Here is a 12264-nt window from a genome sequence, read left to right as displayed (position 1 = left end):
ACTGGGAGGAGAAGAGGGATGGGAAACTGCAGTACACACACACACACATGTAATACATATACATGTGTATATACATGTAATACATATACATGTGTATATACATGTAATACATATACGTGTATATTTGCATATACACATATGTATACACACACACACACACACACATCTAAAGCCGTCCCCTGGTCTTGGACATCTGATTTGCTTTTTTGTTCTTCCTTAGATAATACACATTAGGGAATCCAGCAAAATTCATTCTTATCTTTCTATGAAACTGCTAATGAATTGTTGATGATGCTTGCCTCTCTCCTAAGACCTCTTCAGCAAGTTCTCCAGCTGGTTACTCCTCCTTTGCCTGGCTGAATTGTTTTTCTGCACTAAAGGATTACTTATTAAATGGAACTGACTTTCTGCATGCACCCGGATCTTCCTGATTCTAGCTGTACTGCTACCTGACTCGAAACCACTAAACATTTGTCTTATGGTGGGTTTCCTGTTTTGGGGTGGTGTCTGAGTTAATTACTCAGCTCCTGCAACTCTAATTCCTCTTCGGAGCTCCTGCAGAGGCTGCTAACCTGCTCTCAATAAGCCCCAAGAGTCATTGTGCCAGGCAATCCAGCTTTGGTCCTAACTATGACTCTCCCAAAATGGCAGGAGACCTTCCTGCTGCCTTAACCTGTGCTTGGTTTGGACTTGTCCTCGTTTTTAGAGCTCCCCGAGGGATGGAAGCCAATTTTACTAGCTCAGGTCAGTGCTCTTTGTACTCAGGAGCCTGAGGCAGGAGTTTTCCATGATTTTGAAAACCATGGACTACATAGAGAACCCTAGAACAGCCTGGGCTACAGTGTGATCTCATTTCTCAAAAACTGAACAAATAAAAAATCCCAACAATAGGAAACAAACAATTAAGGAACGATGCAGGCCACTGCTTATCAAGTAAGCTTTATTTCTTTCTGGTTGCAACCAGAACTTAGAAAATATCATATTATACAACATGGATAAGCAGAAAATGTGTAAGTAATGATCATGAAGAAAAGGCCTTCAGTCCTTACCCGGACCCTTTTGGTACTTTATCTAGAATTCTTGACATCCCAGTTTATCTGCTGGTGGCACAGTGGGTTTTGTTCCCATTGATGCCCGTTGTTAAAGGGATGCATGGAAGTGCTGGTATCAATGGGACCACAAAAAGGGCTTGTGCATTCCAGGCAGCCTGAATTTATGTCACAGCTGTCTATAGGAATCATCTGGAGAGCTTGCTTCCAGATCAAGGAATTGGAGAGAAGTTGCTGCCTATCCTGATATGGGTAGGAAGATGACCCCACCCCCATCCCCCGAGGTCTATAGAGGTTGAGTTGTGAGCATTGCTCAACACAAAACAAACAAACCTGAGCCAAAGAGCCGTAGACAGTGATGCTAACATCCCTTCCATCACACTATATAGCAAATCAGTCAGCATGACCATAAGTCATCAGCTTCAAATAAAAACACAACTAAACCTAGATGATTTCATTCTGCGAAACACATCTAGGAGATGTGTCCTATTGTTTTATTGAAGGGAAACTCCATTGCTTTCTTGATTCCCTTTTAATGGAGGCAGTGATAAAAATAAAACAGAAATGAAAGGTGATAAATGGCCTGTAGGTACCGTATTCAATGATAAAAACAAGACATAAAGAGAAATATTAATCAATGCTCTGAGCTTCGTTCAGGCACTAAACTGAGGAATGTAATACATCCTGCAGCTTAATTATTATTTTTATGGACATAGTGGCCCAATGTACCCCAGGCAATTGCATCCATAAAGTCTCTTGCTAGAGTAGGTTCTGCACAGGCCTGTGCGACTTTTTTTTTTTCTGCCAGGCGAACAGCTTTATGTTTATGTTAGATAAAGCTAATATTTTGAGCTATGTGTTTGGGATCTTCTGTTTTTTAATGCACAGTTGAGGACACCTGCCTTCAATTCCAACTTGGACCTTAGTCTTATTCTGGATACAGGCCTGCTCATAACCAAACAGAACGTAATGGGACACAGTCACATACCTCCACATACTATCAAGCTAGCAGAAAGATTAAACTGATGGCAACAAATGTTTTCATAGAAATGTCACAACTGAACAAAAATTTTTTTAAAAAAATCCCACCTGGCTTTGAGAAGTAGATTATAGAGACTTTTAAAAAATCTTAGCATTAGGTTTTTAAAAGTAATCTTTCTACAGAAAATAGCATCTGATAAAAGCACATAAAATTGTAGATAAGCCTTCTTTCTTATAGGGGCTAGAGAGATGGCTCGGTGGGTCAAGTGCTTGCTGTACGAGCTTGAGAATCTGAATTGAGACCCCCAGCACTCATTGTAAAAGGCTGGATTGGTAGGATATTGTATGTACAACAGACAAGTGTCTGGGGCCTCACTGGTCAGTCTAGCTGATACAGCCAGCAAGTTCCTGATTCAGTGCGAGATCATGTCTCAAAATAAAATCAATGGAGGGACAGAGCGGTGGTTCTCAACCTTCCTAATGCTGTGACCTTTTAATACAGTTCCTCAGGTTGTGTTGATTCCCCCAACCATAAAATCATTTCATTGCCACTTTATAACTACAAATTTGCTGCTGTTCTATCTGGTATGAAACCTTGTGAAAGGGTTGGTCAACCTCCAAAGAAATGGAGACCCACAGGTGGAGAATGTTGCTTTGCAGTAAAGAATGACACTGCATGTGGCCCTCTGCCCCTCCCCCACATTCCTTATACATTTTTTTCCTCTACCAATGCTCCTTAGAAAACTAACAAGCAGACATAGCTTATATTTGATGGGAGTCACACCAAGCTGGGCATCCATACTATGAACTGTTGTCAGTAATTCCATTACATTCTTCTATTCCACAGGGTCAGCTCTTTTAGCTCAGTTTTCATTGATTCTAAAATAAGTAAATGCTCAAGGTCATGCAGAACTTTAGGAGAACTGAGAAAGATTCAAGGAACTCTGACTTAAGCCTTCTCTAAGACAATCTTTCGACACATACTCAAGAGACATAAAAACATTATTTCCCTGAAACAGATTTCTACTGTCAGTGTCAGGTTCAAAATGCTGACTCAGCCTGGAAAGCAAGGTTGAAACAAAATGTTCTCTCTCCCTCCTGCTCCACTCCACTGTTTCTGTCTTGATGGGTAGCCACATGCATTCTGCCAGGCAGATGACTGGATTTGTCATCCCTCCGGCTCTCCCTCATCTGTTTCTTCACACTGTGTAGTTTCAGAGGATAGTTTTTAAGCAGTAATATAAAGAGAACCACACATGACAGAGTAAAAGGAAAGTGAAGATAATCTTGTATGTCAGAGCCATATCTGTGCAGGTTGCAGAGATACAGACATAAAGGGGAAAGGTTCAGCAGTCTAGATGCTAGCAATGAAGGACTGTTAAGCATCAGATGCTGTATCTATCCCATGCCAACCAGCCCAGAGATTTAGACTGTGTGGTTGTTCATACTGTGTAGACAAAACAGATGGATAATTTGACAGCATCACTCATTTCTTTTTATCCAGATGTTCTACCATCCTGTTGACAAAGCTTTAACAATTGACACTTGATACTAACTTCAGATCAGTCTAGTTAAGTTTGGTGTTGTTTTTTTTTTTTCTAAAAATCCTAAATTGGGAATTAGAGGGTTAGGGTTCAGGCAGTACTTCTATTTGCCAAGCAAGCACAATGGTGTGATTTGATTTGGCTGGGAGTAGTAGCTTGTAATCCTGAGGCTGAAGGGATGGGCACAAGAAGATGGTCAGGCATCCTATCCTATTTAGTGAATTCCAGGACACAATGAAAGGCTGTCTCAAAACAAAGAAACAAACAAATGAACAAAAGATGGACAAGGCCTTAACAGTGGCATCTGAGACTTGAGAAAAAGGAGGGAGGTGATTGGAGAAGGGATGGAGAGAAGAAGGTTTATGGGACATATGGGGAGGGGGGAATCCTGGAAAGGGGAAATCATTTGGAATGTAAACAAAGAATATAGAAAATAAAAATATTAAAAAAAGAAAATACATACACATGAAAATACATACACATGAAAATACATACACATGAAAATACATACACACCCCCCAAAAATCCAAACAAACAAATAAACAATAAAAACAACCAAAAAACACAAAACAAAAAAACAACAAAACCCAGAATTTAATCTTGAGCATTTCCTCCTGTAATCCTGGCTAGCTAACTCCTTGATAGTATTCACTAGCTTACTATTCGCTATTGACATGTTAGTGGAAGAAGAGATAAAATACACACCCATATCTTAAACACTGTAGACTTTAAGATGCAGATATGAATTTTATCCTGTTAATGATTTATATATTAATATTTGCAGATGACACTCCAACAAATAAACAGGTATGTAAAGACATTCATACCTAATCTGAAATTCCTCTCAAACTTAATTTCAAGTATTCATTTTGCAGCTATGCAAAAGAATGCCATACCTCAGACTTATTTGACATGTGTTATTTCTGTGGAGACAAGATCTTCACATAATTTTAAAATTCTGCAGATTTACAGCTTTAGAAGATTCCCCCCCCCCTTTGTCCACAGTAACGACACACATTGCTTATAGTTGGACTGTTAAATTGATTGTATTTCTTTGCATTTCTTCAGGGGCTGCAACTTGAAATGTTATTATAGCAATAAATATCCCTGCTTCCAGAATCATGTGCAAACTGTAAGAGATTTTAACACGAAATAAATAAGCTCATTGTTCTCTGAGATTAGGTCAGTGTCTTTGAAATATACTGTTAGAATGTTAATTGAGTTTGACATGAGCATGCCTCATACCACTCAATGTGCTAGCAGTGAAACTGATTTCCAATTCTAATCATCATCTGTGTGCTGACAGCACACTGAGATGGAAATGTTGAATATTTTAGTCTGTGATATTATCCTGGTTGTTTAAAGTACTGACTACGTGTTTTGAAACCAATAGACGTAATTGGTATGCATGTTGGAATTAGGCTGAGGACATCATTTATTTATAGAGTCTTTTGATGTAACTCCGTAGGGGGAAAGTTAATAAAACATGGTTCAAAGATACATTTCTACTCACCACTATATTATGACAGAAAGTACAAATTATTGTTCTGAAAACACAGATTTCTGAGGAAATGTGTTTTTTATTCCTTCTGAAGCTATTTCACTAATGCAAGAAGAAAAGAACCTGGGAGTGGGAGGGAAGGCAAGAGGTGTACAGGCGTGGTTAATGCCTGTAAACTTTTCTTCTGCAACTTGAGGAGATTAAAATCCCTGAGCTAGCACTGGCCGTGGGCGAGCATTTCTATAACTCCCTAGTGAGTTTGAGTTTAGCCCGAAATGCATGAGATGTCACCTCAAAGATAAATAAATATCCATGAGTCAACAATGAGTAATCAAGAGCTGTGGCTGCACTTAACCCTTCCTGTCTCCTCCTGTAAAGTAGGTCACTGTGTCACAGAACTGGCTATATCTAAGCTGAGGACTAGAGAGTTTAGGAAACAGTATGCAGCTCCTCTGGGAGGTCAGGTGGGAAGGGAAGAGGGTTTGTATACACCCTGCCCCATTGTGAGGACACTGGCCCTATCAGTCTCTCCAAAGAGGGAAGTGTACTTTCTAACATTAACTAAGCATCTAATTGTGCTCAGTGAACTGCTGACTTCAAATGTGATACTCCTCAAATGAACTCAGTGTTTACATATTGAGAATAAACAATAAACCATGGTTCAAAAGAAAGAAGAAATGAAATGGGAGTGATGCTGTAGGCAGGCATGGCAAGAGAAATGAGGATGCCCTCACGCAGTTGCCTGTGGTTTGGACTGGCCTGACTCACACGTGTACTCACAAAAGCAGTGCCAGGGACCGGCCTGAAACTCAATATCTGAGTTCAGACTTTTGATTTTTTCCCTGGCATTTGCATAATGTTTCCTTGTGATTTTAATTGTTTTTGTCTTAGGTGTTTGGCTTCTCCCCCTCTGCGGCCTTCAGATGTCTCCTTTCAGTTTAACAAAAGAAAGAAACCCTAGCCTTATCATTTAGACAAAGCTCATAAAATTTTTTATCAAGAAGCTAGTTTTACACAAAGTACAGTTTCTCAAATTTGTCATTAATATTTTTGTTAATAGTATGATTAGTATAGGGGCTGGGAAGATGGCTTATATAATAGTGTGCTTGCCATGCACAGATGAGAACCCTAGTTGGAATTCCTAGTGCCTACATTCAAAACTGGGCATGGTGATTGCAGGTCTGTATTCCTGGCATTGAGGAGACAGAGATAGAAAGAATCTTGGAGCTTGTTAGCCCACAAGCCTTGTAAAATCAGTGAACTCTAGGTTCAGTGAGAAAATGTCTCTCTCTCAAAAAAAAAAAAAGAGAGAAAGAGAGAGACCCATAGAAGAAGACACCAGGTATTAATTAACCTTTGACCTCTACATATACATACAAATAAGCACACACAGGTACCTGAACATATGTATACACACACACACACACACACACACACACACACAAACACCATATATGTGAATATTCATTGACAGTTGTTACCATTCTCTATATAGAAACGCATATCCCAGTCGACCTATTTTCAAAAGTGCATTTACTTAATCATTTTTCCCAAAGGATATTTTCTTAATTTCCTTTGGAAAAATATTATTGTTTATAGAAGGCTGGTAAGACATGATCAGACTACCTTAGTTGTAGTCATTCATTCTGAAGAAAGAACACACAGAAACATGAAACAACTGCAACAGCAACTTCTCTATAGGATGTTATCAACTGCCCAGAGAGTCCACAGCTCATGTCTTCTAGGTCAGTGCTTCACACACTTTATTTGGGATCCACGGTCTAATGAATGCTTGAATGTGCTCATGAGTAATAGGTAAGTAATCCTGAATTATGCCCACTTATTTGGATGCATGCTTAGTGTATACTTTATACTGCACATACCTGACTTTGGTGCATCTAAGAACACAATCAGAGTCTTGATCTTTGCATAATTTGTCTAATGCTACATAAAAAAATGAAGAACTGCATTCAAATAATAATTTTCATAGAGCACAATCTGGATCACGTCTCTTTACTAAGGAAGTGGCTTGACCAGGCCCATGTGGTTATTTGTGTCTTTAACAAGATGGCTAAGTGATCTGTTGGTTCCAGAAACTCATACCTACATGTCTAGCAGTTGGATGAAGCGCTTGTGCACTAGGTCTGAACTCTTCTCTGTGGGTCTCTTTAGCAGGTGAGCTCAGACTTCTTTCATGGCAAGAAGACTCCAAGAATACAAATTACAGACAGGGAGAGAGAGAGAGAGAGAGAGAGAGAGAGAGAGAGAGAGAGAGAGAGAGAGAGAGAGAGAGAGAGAGAGAGAGAGAGATTGTAAAACTTCCCAAGGCTTGAGCTCAAAATTGTAGGGTACCACTTTTGCCATACTACATTGATCCAATCATGTCACCAAGCCAGCCCAAATTTTGTTGGAGAACACGCCTCTGTGTCTCAGTTGGATTTGACTCACAGTGTCCTTTTCTATTCACTGGACTGTACTCACTGGCTTGTGTATGGAAATGCTACAAGCTTTAGGCTTTTCACAAAAACTAGTAACTATTTCTACATAAGAAATCTGGTGTATATAACAAGCTACCCCAAAAACTTTGTGACAGGTACACTGCAAATTTATTTGGTCTATTTATTTATTAAGTGTTGAGCAGGCTTAGTAAGATAGCTTCATTCAACTCAAGATCATTGGACTGGTCTTACATTTGCATTTTAATTAGTCATCGGGGAAATGGGGGGCTGTGGTCTAGGGAAGCCTCTCCCCTGTATCTAGATAAGTAGCTGGGTTGGTATCTATGTCTTCAGCCTTTTTTTATACGCTTGCTCAGCTCCTTCACGTGGTAACTGGATTTCAAAAGTAGAACACTGGAAAAAATAGGGGTCTTTCAAGTTTGAACAGTCAGATAACAGACATACACAGAGAACAAACTGATGCCTGAACCCTAGGGTAAAAAACTGTACATGAGTAAGCAGAGGATAAATATCAGCACAGGGTAATGGGCAGACAGCTCAGCTATGTGCTCCAAGGAGGTGGTCTGGGGAATTCAAAGCTAAATGCCCAGTTAGTGAAGTGATGAAAAATATATATTACTGTCTATGATTCAGTTCTATTGCTGTGAAGAGAAACCATGACCAAGGCATTTTTATAGAAGAAAGCATTTGATTGGGGATTTGCTTAACATTTATTTCAGAGGGTGAGCCCATGACCATCAAGGCAGGCAGGCAGGTAGACAGACAGACAGGTAGACAGACAGACAAGGAGACAGGGAGACGAGAAAGGGAGGCAGACAGACAGGCATGACTTACGTTTGAACCAAAGCTGGAGGCAGAGAGACATTTTGGAATCTCAAAGCCTACCCTTAGTGCTACATCCTCCCCAATAAGGCTATGCCTCCTAATGTATCCTAAAAGTCTACCAACTTGGAACTAAACATTCAAATATAGGAGCCTATGGAAGCCATTCTTATCAAAAACAACATAATTATTATCTGAATTACATTAAAAAAGGATAATCTCTCTGCTGATATTAAATTTAGACTACAGAATTTGACCAGAGGGCCAAAATAAATAAAATTTTGTTGGATTTTTTTTCAACTCCTTGGAAAATTCTGTAATTTTCTCTGAAATTCTTGTAGACCTTTGGTTGTATATTACCTTTCTAAGCAGATTGTTTTAAAATTCATTCACGCAATGGTTGCATCATGTCTTATATTTACAGCTGTTCAAATTCTTTATTCCTTTTCATATGTTTTCCTCCATTATCAAAGTAAGACTTGTATATATTTTGGGTATATCAGAATTATGAAAACAACTCAATTAGCATTTGTGGGCTTTATGGTAAATACAAATACACAATTCTGTACATTCATACTATATAATCTTCTATGGAAACCATCAGAGATTTAAAGCACTGTATATTTCTTTATTTTTTAAAATAAAGAGTATTTGAAAGAAAATTATGTTTTACAAAAAAATAAAAATTAAATTAAAATTTGAGTGTAAAGCCAAGCACAGTTGCTTATGCCTGCAATCCTGGTTCTCAGGTACAGGTGGCAAAATGATTGACAAAGTTCAAGGCCATCTTGAACAAGGCCTACCATATACTAGGTAGAGTGAGAATCCATCTCAAAAGATGAACAATAAATTAACAAATGCAGGCTATCCTTTGCAGCTCACTGCATCCCAAGCTGATATATCTGTTACTCCCACTCACCCATTGTTATCACCACTTACTCTGACATGTGAATTTTCATTCTGTGCACTGAGCTGAAATACACTTTGTGAAAAGTCTCCAAAAGCAGGTGTTTCATCACAAATAATGTAACTTAAGGAAATCTAAGACTTGTTTTAGATGTTTATAAATGCTACAAGAAATTGTTTTAAAAATTAATAAACCATGCCAAAAACCCACATTAAAGTACATTTAATGAATAAATTCTAACTAGCAGGCACTGTTCATTTATTCAAAATATGTAATAAATATATATACGGAGTTTAAACCTAGATATTTCTTGCTTATCAAGACTTAAAAACCCAGCTTAAAGTTGGCAGTTCTTTTCTGACAGTGATCAAGTGGTAATTATGTGAGGCTTTGCCATTCACTGTCTAGGTCACAACCACTCAGCTCTGTTATTGTACAGTGAAAAGTGTCAATGTCAGTCTGGGTACAAATGAGTAGAGGCTCCATTAAAAATATACTTACAAAGCAGGCGGTTTCCCCATGAGGCCTAGTTTGCCAGTGCTGGCCAGTGTGGCATAGAGCTATTGATGAGAACAGGAGATAGGAACAGGTCAGCTAGAGTAGCGATACCACGGCATCATTTCTGAGAATATCTGTGCTGAAGGCCAAGACAGTCTTGGTTCCCGCTATTTCTTCATCTCTTCCGAGCCTCCTTTCCTGGAAACTATTTATAAAGACACGACTGAAATTGAGAAGAAACACCTAGACACTTCAGAGTTCTGCCACCCATACTGACAGCCTCATTCCTCACTTCTAGCATCAGTCCCCAAAATATTCCCCAGACTTCAGAGTACACCATTTCCTTGAACCCATATCGTGCTATACAGGAGTTCTGCCTTCTCTTTTTTGTCTTAAGACTTTACCTATGAATAATGCAAAATAAAATTCCTGTATGAACCTCACTCCTTGGTCCATGGATTTCATTCTTCATAGAACCATTCTTCAGTGGTTGCTGACAAGAACCCAGCAACCACTGGCTCAGGCTGAGCTTTCTGAGAAAACGTCATCATTCTTAAGGACACCCTACAGTTTCTGAATGAATGTCTGGAAACAAATGTAAAATTTACCTAATGCCTAGACTTCTCTGTGAATTCTCCCACTTATCTGTATATAATATCATTTATCAAGTAAATGACTCTTTGAATCTGACCTTAAAACAGGAGTTTGGCTGGGTTGTGGTGGTGCATGTCTTTGATCCTAGCACTCAATAGATGTAGGCAAATGGAGCTCCATGAGTTTGAGGCTGGCCTGGGCTACAAAGCAAGTTCCAGGACAGCCAAGAGTAACCCCGTCTCAAAACACACACACACACACACACACACACACACACACACACACACACACACAGGATTTTGGCCAAGATAATGGGAACTTCAGAACAAGACACCATTCTGAGGCTTCTAAGTCCATTTGCAGCTTCTGCTTTGTACCCTGAGCTGTACTGTTAGAAGCCCATATCGTAGGGTGATGCCCCTACAGGACAGCTGAGATGCACCAGGCAGAACTCTCAGTGAAGCTCCCAGCTTGCTGGCAGCCATTTTGGGCAAGGTGGATGTCCAACTTGAACTCTTGGGTGAAAGAGGTCTGAGATGGTACCACACAGAGCAGACCGGAGTCACTGAGCCTTGGTATTTGCATTGGCAAATCATCATGGAGGGCATTTTTTAAGCCACAGGGGGGGAGGAAGCATCATAAGTACCTTAAAATGTAAAATTCCAGGAAAAAAGGTGGAAGCAGCAGGGTTTTGTTTGTTTGTTTGTTTGTTTGTTTTGGTTTTGGGTTTTTTTGAGGCCCAATAAAGAAAATCTGGTTCCTTCTGGTAAACCATGACTGATTTACACCTCCAGTTTTAGTTTACCTTTAACTCCTATAGCTCTACTCCATAATTTTTGGTCAAAAGAATGGAATACTCGTTGAACCTCTAAACCATGTCTCTGACTTGGGTAAAGGCATGACATTTGGAACTGCCCAAAGGACTGTAAAGGTTACAAAGACTTTAGCTCCATTAAGAGGTAATTCAAATGGATTGTTCAATCACCAGGGCCCACCCTTAATTCAAATTTTTGTGCTGCATGTGAGTTCTGCATCTTTTGACCAAGTGACCAGACACATCAGGTGGTTGGCACAGTCAAAGGGTCACTTTCATCTGTGTACTCAGAGTCCTTATCAACAGGGGAATCACTTGGGAAAACCCTATCTTGAGCCAGCCAGGTAAGGAAGGGCTAGGGTTTTTTTCAGTGTGGCTTTTCTACTGAGCATTCACTTAGCAATCGTAGCCCCACATCATACATTGAACATGTATGAGGACTTAAAATTTAGATCCTGAGTACCCACATAAAGCCATTCATGATCCTACATGCTGATGAACAAGAACTCAGGGGAAGGGTTTGGGGGTAGAAGATCACTGAGACTTGGTGGCCAGTCAACTACTCTAGCCAGGAAAAAAATCAAACCACAGCTTCTTGAGAGACCCTGTCTCAAGAGAATAAGGTGGTGAGGAACACACAAGAGAATACCTGTGTTTCACATGTACACATAGGTATGTGCCCATAGATTCACTAAACAAAGAATCAACTTGACAAAAGCCCAAGTTTAACCATGCATAACTTACTGAGCATCCACAACTCTGGTTTAGGCTGAAAGTTTTTTATATCGATTTTGTTCTGAGGTGACTTAGGGCTTCAGTGTGGCCACTTGTGGTAGAAATAGGATTCCAGAATGTAGGAAGACTTGGTTTTATTTGCTCCAGTTTGTGCCGCTTTGCCATGCAATGAGCTCGCACACCTCCACTGCTGTAGCATGCTTTTGCCAGGCTGCGCCATTGTTTCGGGTCGATTCATAATTTTTATTATTATTACTCTCTTGTCATTAGAAAGGTTAATGTAAAATCAACATCACATGGGGTTGTGGCTCTAGCAAAAATAAATGAGCATTGATTAAATTCTGGCTATGGCAGGGTGTA

The sequence above is a fragment of the Apodemus sylvaticus genome, chromosome 13 (genome assembly GCF_947179515.1).
Source record: "Apodemus sylvaticus chromosome 13, mApoSyl1.1, whole genome shotgun sequence".
Taxonomy (NCBI): domain Eukaryota; kingdom Metazoa; phylum Chordata; class Mammalia; order Rodentia; family Muridae; genus Apodemus; species Apodemus sylvaticus.
Note: the sequence above shows the minus strand (reverse complement) of the source record.